The 16486-nt window shown below is 41.0% G+C and overlaps 1 pseudogene; it reads right to left on the bottom strand.

Moving 5' to 3' along the window:
* Positions 1 to 7295: 7295 nt before the first annotated feature.
* On the bottom strand, positions 7296 to 8087 carry LOC109258426 (etoposide-induced protein 2.4 homolog; annotated as a pseudogene).
* Between the last annotated feature and the right edge of the window lie 8399 nt (positions 8088 to 16486).

Genomic DNA, 16486 nt, shown 5'->3' with positions numbered 1-16486 from the left:
AGCACGTAGGTTTTTGCTAGTCCATGGTAAATCATAAGCAGTTAACCAAAACCTTGAAATCTTTAAATGCATATTTATCCTCTCCAAAAAGGACTTTCTCGGTTTCCAAGACCCCCCGTGGCCCTGGCTCTCCTGCCTCTCCAGGCTCTAGTGGGTTCGATTCGATTTGCAAGAACCAGAAGGCTTCGCAGAGACTACCCGGGAGAAAGGCTACCCCTCGCTGGGTTCTTTTGCTGATTTTATTCTAGCGTGCCCACCGTTTTCACATGGTCTATTTTCCCCCTGGAACGCAGGTCAGTACTCTGCGCCTGTGGTCCCTGCCCCCCCCCTCCGCCCCCCCCCCCCCCCCCGCCTCCTTTGACCCTACTTGTACAAGTTCCTTTCACCTTAAAAATTCTGGGGGCGCCTGGGTGGCTCAGTCGGTTGAGCGTCCGACTTCGGCTCAGGTCACCATCTCACGGTCCGTGAGTTCGAGCCCCGCTTCGGGCTCTGGGCTGATGGCTCAGAGCCTGGAGCCTGCTTCCGATTCTGTGTCTCCCTCTCTCTCTGCCCCTCCCCCGTTCATGCTCTGTCTCTCTCTGTCTCAAAAATAAATAAACTTAAAAAAAAAAATTTTAATAAAAAAAAAAAATTCTGCAAAAGACCGTGTTCCCCCCGCTGCCTTCCATTTAAAGAGCTCTATTATTCTGCACAGCCTGGTTTCTGCCCCACCACTCTGGTCCCACACAGCATATGCCACAGGACAAAAGGCCCTAAGAGATCACTTTGTAGCTCCCCTTTCACTGAAGAGGAAGGTTAAGGCCCGACGGAGGCTGTTTCTTCCACCAGCAGTCAATGTGGGTGATGAGCTCCTGGGCATCCTCAGGACCCACCTGCGCTCACCTACTTAGCTACTTGCTGCTTGATCTGACAGCTTTTTGTCCCTTCCTTTGTTCCTGCTGCCCTCCCCGCATGGAGCTGCCCCCTCTCAGTCCCGATTCTGCTCTTCCTTGCCGTGTGTGCTCCCCCCACCTGCAGGCCTTCCCCTCAAGGCTGCTTCTCTGCGTCTCCGTCCCCCTGCCCCCCTACCTGAGCGTCTCTCTCGGCTCTTATGGATGGATCCCCAAACACCACCTGGGGCTTTGACTCGTCTCTGTAGTTTCAAATCCCAGTATTTCTGACTCACTCTTTTCTTCTTGCCAAACCCTCTCTCCAGAAATACTTCCTATTTCTGGCTCAGTTACCATAACACCCCAGTCAGCAAGGCTTCAATGCTCTGTGGAAGCTTCCACAGGGCCTTTGCTTCTCCACAGCCTGTCACCAAGACCTCTTGACCTGTCCTTTGTTGTGTGACTTCAATCCTCTCTTCTTTTTAAACCCTGTAGTTCAAACTCTCATTTCCTGTTTGCTCACTTTAGGTCCTTCCCGTTGAGCTGCTTAATTCGTGTTACTTCCATCCCCTCTCCCTGTGACACATCTAAGAATTGCCCTTGCCCTGCCCAGTTGCTGTGGGACCTCAACACTGTCACCTGCCTGGGGCACCTGTTCGCACCCCTCACAGCATCCTGGATACAAACCTGGAGGGAACTGTGGTCTATGGTGATTTGTACTTGGCAATGACTCTCCTAAGGACCTCGTCACTCTCCAGCCCTGCTTTCCCAGGAACTGATATTACCCTGAGCAGCAGTGAAGATTAGTCAATTATGACAATATCTTCCTCTCTAGTCTCATCCTGGTTGAAATCCTCACCACCTTAGCGAGACTTCCTCAGTAGGTCAGGTCTGGTCCAGCCCCTGGGGCTGCTTTGATCTCCCCTCTCCCTTCCATTTTCCAGCTCTCGGGACGGTCTCCTCACAGCCCCGCAATCTTCCCCTCTCTTGTGCACAGTGACAGTGATGTATTGTTTTCACCGACTGAATGTGAACCTGCCAGGGTAAAGGATGTGATTTTCAAGCCTGGCTATGTATCACGCTCACCCGAGAAACCTCAAACTACGGATGACAAGCCTATGCTGACGTCCTACCGAAATGTAGGACCACCAAGCAAGACTCCTTTGAGTCCCCCAGGCTTGTGCATAATGAACAATAATTATTCATGACTCCCCTGGTTTCCTTTTTCAAGTCTCCAATGAACTCTTAAATTACTAGGCTGTGTAAACCACCTGGCCCAATGCCTGACACATAACAGGTATTCGGTGAATGTGAATTAATTTCCCTCTTCCTTATTTTAGTCAGCACATGCTTTATAGCCTTCATTTGTTTAAATAAACATTTTAAATAGATTTTTATTTCCTGTATTTCTTCCTGTTCTGTATATTTATGGCGTCTTCAGCCAAAGGTTCTCTGGCTTACTCTTGACCTTCAATTATCCCTTCCAGACTCTTTCTTTGACATTTTAATATTAAACTCATTTGCCAGCCTTTATATTTCTCAAACTTCTATACAATTATATATTCTGCCACCCACTCTTTTTCTGTTTTTAGCCATAATCCTCGCTTCTTTATTTTTTGCTCTGATTTTCTTCCAGTAAGCAGTGAACTAGACCTTGAAATCTCAGAGCCATTGGTTTGCTGTGCTTTTACAAGGGTTTAATGTCTTTAAATTACCTTTGTTGAACATTATTGGAAGACCTTAGAACTTCTTTAGATTTGAGTTTTCTGTCTGGAACAGCCTGTAGAGGTAGAAAAGGTAGATGAGAATTTCAAACCTAAAAGAGATCTTGGATTTTATCAGCTTACTTGCTTCATTTTACACAGAGAGCAACAGAGATCCCTAGATAAAGTGAGCTACCAAAGGTTACATTAATACCTAGTAACAGACTTGCTTTTTGCGGGATTTGGTAGAGGGGATACTCGCTCATGTTTAATTGTGACATTTTATGTTTTTAAGTTTATTTGTTAAGTGTATTTCTGACAGAGAGCATGAATGTACATGTGAGCAGAAGAGGGGCAGAGACACAGGGAAACCGATCAGAGAGTTTCACGTGGGGCTTGAACTCAGAAGTGAACGAACCGTGAGATCACGACCTGAGCCCAAATTGGACAGTTGGCTTAACCGACTGAGCCACCTGGACGTCTCTTAATTGTGACGTTTTAAAATTATGTACTTGTTTGGATATCTGCCCACCTTCACCCCTATATTTCATTGCTTAAAGTGACGAGAAAAACACCAAGCAATCAGAGGTTTGGGATTTGAAAAGTTTACTCCTTGAATTTCTATTTATAGCCCCCAGTATTCCTTCGAAATACCAGATAGACCCGGCAGTGGCTGGCAGTTAATTTCCAGTTTCCAGCGTTGGAAAAGTTCAGGTTTTCTGAGCATTCTGTGTGCAGTGACGCTGGTACAGAATTGGTGCTTCCCCAAGCTGGGGGATTTTAATTTATTTTAATTTATTTTAATTTTTAAAATATAATTTATTGTCAAGTTAGCTGACATACAGTGTATATGGTGCGTTCTTGGTTTCGGGGGTAGATTCCCATGATTCATCCCTTTCATACAACACCCAGTGCTCATCCCAACAAGTGCCCTCCTCAATGCCCGTCACCCAATTTACCCACCCACCGTCCCACCCCCTTCCACCCTGTTTGTTCTCTGTATTCATTTTTATTTTTTATTAGTAAAAAAAAATGTCTTAATGTTTATTTATTTTTGGGAGAGAGACAGAGGATGAGCCAAGGAGGGGCAGAGAGAGAAGGAGGCACAGAATCTGAAACAGGCTCCAGGCTCTGAGCTGTCAGCCCAGAGCCCGACGCGGGGCTCGAACCCACGGACTGAACCCCGAGATCATGACCTGAGCTGAAGTCAGACGCTTAACTCACTGAACCACCCAGGTGCCCCTGTTCTCTGTATTTAAAAATCTCTTATGGTTTGCCTCCCTCTTTGTTTGTAACTATATATATTTGTTTCTTTCCCTTCCCCCATGGTCTTCTGTTAAGTTTCTCAACTTCCACATATGAGTGGAAACATATGATATCTGTCTTTCTCTGACTGACTTATTTCACTTAGCACAATACCTTCCAGTTCCATCCACGTTGCTGCAAATGGCAAGAGTTCATTGTTTTTCACGGCCGAGTAGTATTCCATTCTTTATCCATTCATCAGTTGATGGACATTGGAGAATTCTAAATGCATGAGTGAGAACACCTTTTCTCCTTCCAGGAGAAGCAAGAAAACCATTCCTCAAAATCTAGCAGATCTCTCTGTGAGGAGGCTTTTCTTGGTGTTCCACCTCCTCGGGCTGCTCCCCACCCCTGCCCCAGTGGACCAAGGGAGACCAGACGCTAACCGGAGTTACACGCGTCTAGCAACAACTGAGATACTCCTCGCTCCCCACGTCCAGTGTATGGACTTCAGAGTGTCAGAGAAGAAGAATTTCCTCTGCCCCTGAAGGTCCTTCTAGCGGAACTAAGCATCAAATTGACATGAGACAGATGCACAGAAGACCGAACTTAATTTCGTAGGTACCAGGAATCCACCCAGAATTTCATGTGTGTGTGGATTCCTAGTACATATGAAATTTTGGGTGGAAAGATAGGCAGAATGAAGTATATGTGTCATTCTGAGCTGAAGACAAAGGGGGCAGGGGTCTGGAACTTCAAGGAAAGGAAAGGAGAGCGCTTCAGTGGAAGGTTCGAGAGAGGAAATGTGTGGTAAACAAAAGTTTGCTGGGCCGGTTGGCAACAATACGACACAGAGGGCGTTGACCAAACAGGCCTTGCTGGGTTCCTCCAGGCTGCCTACCTGGTTCAGACCGCAATGCAGTTATCTATGGTGACAGAGTTGCGGGATTGTGGCCTGCAACGCTAAGAAAGAGTTCTTGAGATGTTTCACGGTGCCGCTTCGTAAGTTTACTTTAGTAGCACGAGCAGAAACAACTGCACTTTTGCTGTGCGAGGCTGGTGGTTATATGCCTAGTGCTCAAGGTGGGTGGGAGGGGGGATGTACAAGGAGTATTAGATCATAAATGTCTCCTGCAAATTTCGACTCGTAAAAATACTTTTGCAAGATTTCTCATTCAGTTTGTTGTTAACGATCAGTGAGATGTACAGGCAGTCGTGAGGCCCTTTAAGAAGGTAGCAACCAGCACGTATATGATCCTTTTGGAAGCTATTCAGGCTGTAGGTCAGCCTTCTGGGCTAAAGATGAACATTTGTCTGCTTGTATCCCTCGCTCTCTTCCTGGAGCAAACCCTTGGCCTAAATTCTCTGGAGACAGTTGAGAAGGAAATAAAAATCTTTTCATGAATCTGCTGCATTTTGATTGTTTTTTTAAAAATTTATTTATTTTTTAATTTACACATAGCTAGCATATAGTGCAACAATGATTTCAGGAGTAGATGCCTTAGTGCCCCTTCCCCATTTAGCCCCTCCCCCCTCCCACAACCCCTCCAGTAACCCTCTGTTTGTTCCCCATATTTAAGAGTCTTTTCTGTTTTGTCCCCCTCCCTGTCTTTATATTATTTCCACTTCCCTTCCCTTATGTTCACCTATTTTGTATCTTAAAGTTCTCCTGTGAGTGAAGTCGTGTGATATTTGTCCTCCTATGAGTGAAGTCCTCCTATGAGTGAAGTCTGACTGACTAATTTCACTTAGCATAATACCCTCTAGTTCCATCCACGTAGCTGCAAATGGCAAGATTTCATTCTTTTTGATTGCGGAGTAATACTCCATTGTATATATATACCATATCTTCTTTCTCCATTCATCCATCGATGGACATTGGGGCTCTTTCCATACTTTGGCTATTGTTGATGGTGCTGCTATAAACTTTGGGGTGCATGTGTCCCTTTGAAACAGCACACCTGTATCCCTCAGATAAATACCGAGTAGTGCAATTGCTGGGTCGTAGTGTAGTTCTAGTTTTAATCTTTTGAGGAACCTTCATACTGTTTCCAGAGTGGCTGCACCAGTTTGCATTCCCACCAACAATGCAAAAGAGATCCTCTTTCTCCACATCCTCGCCAACATCTGTTGTTGCCTGAGTTGTTAATGTGAGCCATTCTGACCAGTGTCAGGTGGTATCTCCTTGTGGTTTTGATTTGTATTTCCCTGATGATGAGTGACGTGGAGCATTTTATCATGTGTCAGTTGGCCATCTGGATGTCTTCTTTGGAGAAGTGTCTATTCGTGTCTTTTGGCCATTTCTTCGCTGGATTATTTGTTTTTTTGGGTGTTGAGTTTGACAAGTTCTTTATAGATTTTGGATACTAACCCTTTATCTGATATGCCATTTGCAAATATCTTCTCCCGTCGGTTGCCTTTTAGTTTTGCCGATTGTTTCCTTCGCTGTGCAGAAGCTTTTTATTTTGATGAGGTCCCAATAGTTCATTTTTGCTTTTGTTTCCTTTGCCTCTGGAGACGTGTTGAGTAAGAAGTTGCTGCGACCAAGATCAAAGAGGTTTTTGCCTGCTTTCTCCTTGAGGATTCTGATGGCTTCCTGTCTTACATGGAGGTCTTTCATCCATTTTGAGTTTTTTTTTGGGTATGGTGTAAGAAAGCGGCCCATGTTCATTCTTCTACAAGTCACTGTCCAGTTTTCCCAGCACCACTTGCTGAAGAGACTGACTTCATTCCACTGGATATTCTTTCCTCCTTTGTCAAAGATGAGTTGGCCATACGTTTGTGGGTCCATTTCTGGATTCTCTATTTTGTTCCATTGATCTGAGTGTCTGTTTTTGTGCCAGTACCATGCTGTCTTGCTTTTTAACTTAAAATCATCTTCATCCCAAAGTGGCCTGTCTTGGGGCAGTCTGCCCTCAGCCCTTATAACAGAAAACCAACAGAAATAACAAATGTATGGAATGAAATGGCTTGAACTACAAAGTCCATTCATCCAAGGGTGGTGGGGGGTAGGAAGGGGAGGTGGGGCAGCAAATGGCATAGGGAGAGAAACAAGGTGTCATATCGGTCTAGACACAGAGGCCAGCAAATGTTAGAAAAGTGCTGGGGGAAACCTGGGACCTTTTCAGGTTCAGGGTGGTGTTAAAAATCCACATACGGGTGTCAGGAAGATTGTGCCTCGTGGTCACCAGGGACAAAAATCCCAGTTCCTCCAGAAGAAGGGAATATGCAGAGGGCCCTGGGCAGAGTGGGGTGAGGTAAACAGGGAGACGAGCTGCCACAGGGTCCTTCCAATACAACCCCTCCCCTCTGGATGCAGGGGGCTCAGGAGTCAGCAGATCCACTTAATGAAAGGGACCCTTCGGAGGAGGAGCAGGGCTCGGGCAGACTGAAGGTAGAAGGTCCTGTGGACTTTCCAAGGAGACCACCAACAAGATGTATGGCTGGCTCTTTGCCATGCATTAAGTTGACAAGAGTAAATGAAGGAGGATAGAGAGGTAATGTACAGGGACTGTGTTCCTAGGAGGAAAGCCAAGGGCAAGCCACATCCAAGCTAGTAAGGCAATGACTTTCTGACCGATAGCCACTGGTGGATTTTGATTCCTTTATTGAACTAGGATACCCAAAGCAGTTTAGTGAGTAGAGACAGACATATGCAGAAGACTAACCAGGGGACCAAAAATATGGTTGGGAAAGAGACTCACAACATCCCTTGCATGAAGAAGAGAGTCAACAGAAAACTGTTGAGGAACACGTGAGCGCCTGTTTTGCTGAAACCAGGGAATGGGGAACACTTTCTCCCTGATACCTCAAAAGCCAGATCAATTCTATCCTGAAGCCAGATGACACTGGAAACTCTGCTAAGCACGGATGGGGAGAACCCAAAGAACACTGGAAATTGATGCAGGAAAGAACTCCAGCCACGACCAAGCATCTCCGCATAGCCGTGGATCACCGATAACCTGTGCTGTCACTGGCTGAAGCCCAGGAATAAACACTTGATGAAACAAGTGGAGAACACATGAGAATACTCTGCCATTCCAAACAGAGCACTGGAAAATTCCAGTAACAATACCTGGTTCCCTCTCCTGCTCGTGCACCATACCTGCTCCCTCTACTGCGCCAAGGTACTACTTGCCTTTCTTCAATACTGCTCCTCTCTTTTGTCCTGGATTTGAGCATCTAGCTTCGAGATGGCACAAATAGCCCAGACGGACACTTCAGTTCCCTTGGCAAGGTCCTGGAGAAAGGTTTTGATGCTGTTGGCCATCTCTTCACACCAACACCATCAACTACACAGAAAAGAGAGAAGAATCCCTCAACCTCTCATCATGAACAACATTGGAGCCCTGTTGGCAGGACCCCAGCCTGGACCCTCACCCACTGCAGGCTGCTCACTTTCTCTCCACTTGGTGCCTTCTCCTGACACCATGTTCCCAGGGTCACACCCCCCGTCTAATGGTGGAGTGTCCTGGGTTTGGTCATTGGACTTCCTCCCTTTTCTATCTCTACTTGTTCTCCTACTGATCACACCAAGTACTGCACACTACATTAGCTTCATATACACTGATCATCCCCAACGATATCCTCAACCACACCTCTCTCCTAAGAGAATACACAGGTAACTGCCTACTCAATATCTGCATTTGGCTACTCAATAGATACCTGATAGGGCATCTGTGTGACTCAATTGGTTGAGCGCCCGACACTTGATCTTGGTTCAGGTCATGATCTCGGCTCAGGTCATGATCTCACAGTTCATGATTCATGCCCCATGTCGAGCTCTGTGTCGGCAACATGGAACCTGCTTGAGATTCTCTTTCTCCCTCTCTCTGGCCCTCCCTCACTCTCTCTCTGCCCCTCCCTCGCTCGCTCTCTCTCTCCTCTCTCAAAATAAATAAATAAACTTAAAAAATAAATAAAAGCAAAAGATCTGAATGGCCACTGTTTGAGTACACACACACAAGATTTATAACTATACTATAAATATACTATATCTTTTTGGTATTCCTAAGTAGAATTAGGCAATCCAAAGCTTTTAATTTCTTGGATATAAATACAAATATAGGTATTGCTTTTTCTCATTAATTACTAATTAACTCAACAAATAAAAATAAAGTCTGTGACTTCGCTAACTTCCATTCTAGTGAAGGAAATAGTGAACACACAAAAAACGAATACATAATAGCAGACAGGCACAAGGACTATAGCACAAAAGCAAGCCATGTGAAGGGGAAAGATGGATTGGGTGTGCTTTCTAGAAGGACATCAAGAGGACTTTAGTGATGAGGTGAGATTTGAACAGAGATATGAATGAATAGAGAGGGCATCCATATGGATGCCTGGAGAAAATTTTCTAAGGACAGGACCAACAAGTGCAAAGGCCCTGAGGTGCAAACCCAAGTACAGCAGATGCTTTGCATGAGAATTCTAATAATTTTGAATTTTCTTCCCTCAAACTAAGGTTTTTGGGGTACTAACTAAAAGGTTAGTAACAAACACCATGGTGATAGGCTCAATATTATCCGTGTAAAGTTTCCTAAAGAAAGCAATATAAATTCTTGTGAAATCTTACTCAAAAACAGAAGAGGTTTATTTATGGCTCAGCAATTCCTCTCTCCAGAAGATTGTGTTAAATACAACCACAAATACTCATTTGTGATAAGTCTGTGCTTTTCCTTAGGAATCTAAGCAAATAAAGAGATAAATAAAACAAGTTTAAGGGAGATATTTCAAAACCCAGAGGTTATTGTTTGTGGGTTGAGTATAGATTGGATCAGTTTCAATTTCCGGATTGAAATTAATCTTGTAATTTCTGCCTCTTCAGCTTCATATAACTGTGTGGCCCTCAAAGCTGTTCTCAGACCATTCACTCTTTGGCATAATGCCCAAAAGGCAGATGGAGGGAACTAGAACTCATCCAGGGAGGAGTGAGCAGAGTTACAAAGAACCTTGCCCTCAAAGCCAAAATTTAAGCCTGGATCACCTGATTCCAAATCCGATGCTTTTCCCTTTTGATTTTGAAGGTCTTTTAAAAAATTCTAGATTTTTGCAATTATTTAGAAATCTTTTCATGCGAGAACATCCTTGCATTAACTTGAAATAATTTGGAGAAAGGCGTATGTTATATTGGATTTATGCTTTATTAAAATGTGTTTGGGCCAAACCGTGAATGTTACAAACTAAATATTTATATATTATGATAACATAAATAATTGCTGTAAAGTCTGTACCCCTGGATAAGTATAAGATCTCTATTGAAACAAACAGGTTCTTTAAAATGCATCAGTTGGCTGTTCAAGGTGACAGTTAATAATTAAATTAGGTAGCTATTTGCATCAATTATTTTAATATCTTCTCTTTACTAAGTCATAATCAATAAATGCAGACATTCTATTAAGTTAATAGCAGCATTTCCAAAATCACCGGGTAAACAAGGAACAGAGCCCTTTGTTAGTTTACCTTTGTATTAGTGTAAGATGGGGGTCTATATGACTTCAAAAATCATGCCACCAGTTTTCAACGAGGTGGATTTCCTTTCAAATCATTTTGAATGTTGGAAGTTTTCTTTTTCAGTGAAGGGAACACTCGATTTTCAGATATGAACCTTTAGTTATAAAAACATCTGAAAAGCTGGCGAACCTTCTAGCGGTATTCATTTCTGAACACCAGGACCGGGACTTTGTAAACGTTACTTGCCGTAGCGCCTAACACACGTGCACATAGGGTTTAAGCATGGTGTAGAGTCAGAGAGCTCCCCATTGGGAAATACCTGACTCGCTGCTTTATAATACACGAAACCAATGTCACACGGGACCAAAGAGTGGGCTCTGGGCCATGTAGCTCTGAGCCTGTGGCTCTCTGGACCCTTCGTTCTGAAAGTCACCTCCGGGCCCTGCACGAAGTAGGTTTCTGAAGCTGTACGTATTTACTTACAACATTAACTAACAGACCTTCCGTCTCAGTCTAGCCATTTCAGGAAATATCTTTCCGGAATTCCAATTTCAGTATTCGTTAAATCAAGCAAAAATGCGACTTTTTGTCTTCTTAAAAATCCATTTGAATAAAGAGCCCATTACTCACTTTACATGTGAAAAAAGGGAACCTGCCAAGACACCGAACAGTCGTAAATTAATCTGTTAGCATCAAATATACTTTCAAGTAAGCCAAAATGTCTGGTGATTCTAGGTTATTGATAGTTTGGCTTTATTTAAGGTCATGTTCAATAACCCTTTCATAATTTCATTCAGATTAAAAGTATACAAGAAGATATTCTTTTTATAATATTGCTTCTGCAGCAATAATATTGCCTGGGAATAGCAAAGTAGAAGAAAAAGACAGAAATGATCATTAAAAGTCGAAACTTTATAAACTCAACTTGTAAATGTTGGAGCTTCAAAAAATCGTCCAGCTTTAGAATCTGCTTCATTTCTACTTAATTTATGCACCTATTCCTAATAGTGACATAGCCTTACAATTATTTTAAAACTCACTGGAGTATACCTTACCATCAAATTCAATGGCACTATTCAAAGAAAGACTGTAGGAATTTTTCTTTGCTAACAAACCATCACATTGCATGAGACTAATGCGCAAGGGATTCTTATCATTTGTCTACTTTGAAGAAAAATTTTTTTCACCTTGGATATTTGAAAATAAATGTTTTAAGACAGCCAGAAGGACAAAATCTACAGATCTTCAATCAATCGAATTTTAGCCCAGGCACACTTTGTCAATTAATTGGACAGAAAGAACATACTTCTCAACAAGTATTTTTAAACAAAAGGTGATGAAGACATATATGTATATATGTATAGAGAAAAAAAGAGCCTCCACAACTGGCATATATAAAACACCAAAACACAGCAGAATACAAATTATTTTCAAGCGTAAATGGAATATTTACCAAGACAACCTTTATTCTGGACACTTAGTCAACTCTCAATAAACTTAAAAGGATGGAATGCATATAAAATACATTTCTGACCACAGCAGGATTTAACTAGATAGGAATCAATAAGTAAACATTTGGAAATTAAGAAACACTTAGTTAATAACCCTTAGGACAAAAAAAGAAATCACAAGGAAAATCGGAAAATCTTTTATTCAAAAGAAGAAGACAAAATATTGCAACAAAGCTGTGGGATCCTGCTAAAGCAGTGAATAAAGGGAAATTTGTAGTTTTAAATGCTGATATGTAAGAAGACTCAAACAAATGATTTAAGCCAGGAATTGGTAAACTTTGAAAACTAACAGCCAAATAGTACACATGTTGGGCTTTGTGACTCATAGATGATCTCTGTTGACTGTTCTTTGTTTTATTACCCTTTAAAATATAAAAAATTTTTTTTTAGTTCAGAGGCTGTGCAAAAATAGGCCACAGGCTCTAATTTGCCAACCTCTGATCTAAGCTATTGCCTTAAGAAACCAGAGGGAAAAAAAATGAGCAAGGCAAACTTAAGATGAGCAGGAAAATGGGGAAAGTGAATAATCAATGACATAGAAAAGTGAAAACAAAAAGGAAAATCAATAGAATAAAAAACTACCTCTCTGAAATGATCAATAAAATTGTAAACCTCTAGCCAACAAGAAAGAGAGAAAACTCAAATTGCCATACCTAGAAGAAAAGTATTTTACTTTGGATCCTACAGACATTAAAAAGATAAAGGAATCTTATGTTTTGGAACAGCTTCAAAAGAGTAGGTATTGACTCTTCTTTAGGTGTGTGGTAGAATTCCTCTGGACAGCCATCTGGCCCTGGACTCTTATTTATTGGGAGATTTTTGATAACTGAATCAATTTCCTTACTGATTGTGGGTCTGCTCAAATTTTCTATTTTTTCTTGTTTCACTTTTGGCACTTTATATGTTTCCAGGAATGTGTCCATTTATTCCAGATTGTCCACAGAAGAGTTAATACCTATTCTTTTGAAGCTGTTCCAAAGACAGAGATGGAATGAAGACCGCCAAACAAATTCTGGGAGGCCAGCATTACCTTGATTCCAAAACTACACAAAGACCCCACGAAAAAGGAGAACTATACACCAATTTCCCTGATGAACACGAATGCAGAAGTTCTCAACAAGATACTAGCAAACTGGATCTAACAATACTTCAAGAGAATTATTCACCACAATGATTCAAGTGCAATTTACTTCTGGGGTGAAGGGCTGGTTCAATATCCGCAAATTAATCAATGTGATATATCACTTTAATAAAAGAAAGGACAAGAACCATATGTTCCTCTCAATAGATGCAGAAGAAGCATTTGACAGAATACACCATACTTTCTTGATAAAAACCCTCAGGAAAATAGGGATAGAAGAAACATATTTCAAGATCATCAAGGTCATATACAAAAGACCCGCAGTTAATATCCTCAATAGGGAATAACAGATATTTCCGTCTTAGGGCAGGAACACAACAGGGATGTCCACTCTCACCACTGTTGTTCAACATAGTGTTGGAAGTCCTCGCCTCAGCAACGAGACAACCAAAAGAAAAGCCATCAAAATTGGCAAGGAAAAAGTCAAACTTTCACTCTTTGTTGACAACACAATACCCTATGTGGAAAACCCAAAAGAGTCCACCAAAAACTTCAAGAACTGATCCATGAATTCCACAAAGTTGCAGGATATAAAATCAATATACAGAAATCGGTTGCATTTCTATACACCAATAATGAAGCAACAGAAAGAGAAATCAAAAAATGTATCCTATTTGCAATTGCACCAAGAACCATAAAATACCTAGGACTAAACCTAACCAAAGAGGTGAAATATCTGTACACTGAAAATTATAGAAAGCTTATGAAAGAAATTGAAGAAGACACAGAGAGATGGAAAAAACATGGACTGGAAGAACCAATATTGTTAAAATGTCAATACTACCCACCCAAAGCAATCTATACATTCAATGCAGTCCCCATCAAAATAACCCCAGCATTCTTCACAGAGCTGGAACAAATAATTCCAAAATTTGTATGGAACCAGAAAAGAGCCCAATAGCCAAAGCAATCCTCAAAGAGAAAACCAAAAATGTATGCTTCAAATTTCCAGACTTCAAGCTGTAATCATCAAGTTGTAATCAACAAGACAGTATGATACTGGCACAAGAACAGACACTCAGATCAATGGAACAGAATAGAGAACCCAGAAATGGACCCACAAATATATGGCCAACTAATCTTTGACAAAGCAGGAAAGAGTATCCAATGGAAAAAAGACAGTCTCTTTAGCAAGCGGTGCTGGGAAAACTGAACAGTGACATGTAGAAGAATGAACCTGGACCACTTTCTTACACCATACACAAAAATAAACTCAAAATGAATGAAAGACCTCAATGTAAGACAGGAAGCCATCAAAATCCTAGAGGAGAAAATAGGCAACAACCTCTTTGACCTCGGCCACAGCAACTTCTTGACACATCTCTGGAAGCAAGGGAAACAAAAGCAAAAATGAACTATTGGGGCCTCATCAAGACAAAAACCTTCTGCACAGTGAAGAAAACGATCAACAAAACTAAAAGGCAACTGACAGAATGGGAGAAGATATTTGCAAATGACCTATCAGATAAAGGTTTAGTATACAAAATCTATAAAAGAACTTTTGGAACTCAACGCCCAAAAAACAAGTAGTGCAGTGAAGAAATGGGCAAAAGACATGAACAGACACTTTTGTAAAGAAGACGTCCAGATGGCTAACAGACACATGAACAGATGCTCAACATCACTCATCCTCAGGGAAATACGAATCAAAACCACAATGAGATACCACCTTACACCTGTCAGACTGGCTAAAATTAACAACTCAGGAAACAACAGATGTAGGTGGGGATGCAGAGAAAGGAGAATACTTTTGCACTGTTGGTGGGAATGCAAACTGGTACAGCAACTTTGGAATAGATAAAGAAGATGTGGTGTACATATAAAATAGAATATTACTCTGCTCTCAAAAAGAATGAAATCTTGCCATTTGCAACAACATGGATAGAACTAGAGTGTATTACGTTAAACGAAATAAATCAGTCAGAGAAAGACAAATATCATATGATTTTGCTCATATGTGGAAGAAATAAAACAGATGAACATAGGAGTAGGGAAGCGAAAATAGGATAAAAACAGGGAGTCAAACCACAAGAGATTCTTAAATACAGAGAACAAACTGAGGCTTGCTGGAGGGGTGATGGGTGGAGGGATGGGCTGAATGGGTAATAGATATTAAGGAGGGCACTAGTTGGAATGAGCACTGAGTATTATATGTAGGTGATGATCACTAATTCTACTCCTGAAACCGTTATTATACTATATGTAAACTGACTTGGATTTAAATGAATTTTTTTAAAAAAGGAATCTTATGAACAACTTTATGTCAATATATTCTATAGCTTAAGTGAAAAGTAGACACTTTTTTAAAGGTGCAAGGTAATAAAGCTTATTCACTTGTGAAAAAATAGTAACCTGAATAGCCCTTATTATTAAAGAAATTAAATTCATAATTACAAATATTCTGTCTCACACACACACACACACACACACACACAAATAACCTTGCCCAGATGGCTTTGTTGATAAATTTTACCAAACATCTGAGGAGGTAATAATACCATCCTGTTCAACCTTCCATAAAATAAAACAGAAATGAATACTTCCAAAATTAGTTCATGGAGGTAACATTATACTAATACCAAAACCAGAATAAGACACTATTAGTAAAGAAAACTGCAGACCAGTAACCTCCATGGATGTGGACACAAAAATCTTTAACAAAATTCTAGTAAATAGAATCCAACAGTATACAAAGGCGATATATTATCAAGTGAGGTTTATTTCAGGAATACAAAGTTTGTTTAATATTCAAATATCGAACAAGAAAAGTGATCATTTCAGTAGGCTGAAAAAGGAAAACCATGAAATTATTTCAATAAATGCAAAACAAGCATTTGACAAATATCAACACCTTTTCATAATAACTCACACACACACTGGTTAAAAGTAATGCAGAACACATAACCTTTAAAAGACACAGGTTCAGCCTATATAAAGAAGTCTTATAACTCAATAATAGGAAGATAATTCAATTAAATTTAAAAATAATGTTGTACTGAGATTTTCCTAAAGGACATATATGAATAAACCCATGGAAAAGAAGTGCTCACTGTCAGCACTCATCATGGAAATTACAACCATAATATCACTGCACACTCGTTTCAATGGCCAAATTAAAAAGACAAAAATACCAATACTGGGAATAATGTCAGCAAGTGAAACTCTCACGTGGTGCTGGTATTACTTTGAACATTGACTTTCCATATGACCCAGTAATTCAACATCTAGAGAACTGGAAGCATATATCTACACAAAGACCTGTACACCAATGCTCATAAACACTTTATTCATCATGGCCCAAATTGGAAACAACTGATGAATGAATAAATGGATTGTGGTAAATCCATGAATTCAAATTCTACTCAGCAATAAAAAGAATGAACTATGGATACATGCAACGATATGGATAAAAGTCAAAGGTATTGTGCCGTGTAAAAGAATCCAGACAGAAAGGCTTTGGACTGCATGGTCCCATTTTTTGAATTTATTTTTTGTGTGTATTTATTTTTGAGAGAGAGAGAAAGAGAGCGCACAAGCAGGGAAGAGGCAGAGAGAGACGAAGAC

The sequence above is a fragment of the Panthera pardus genome, unplaced genomic scaffold (assembly GCF_024362965.1).
Source record: "Panthera pardus isolate Hobbes unplaced genomic scaffold, ASM2436296v1 HiC_scaffold_7, whole genome shotgun sequence".
In the NCBI taxonomy this organism is placed as follows: Eukaryota; Metazoa; Chordata; class Mammalia; order Carnivora; family Felidae; genus Panthera; species Panthera pardus.
Note: the sequence above shows the minus strand (reverse complement) of the source record. Positions and strands in the feature narration are given on the sequence as shown.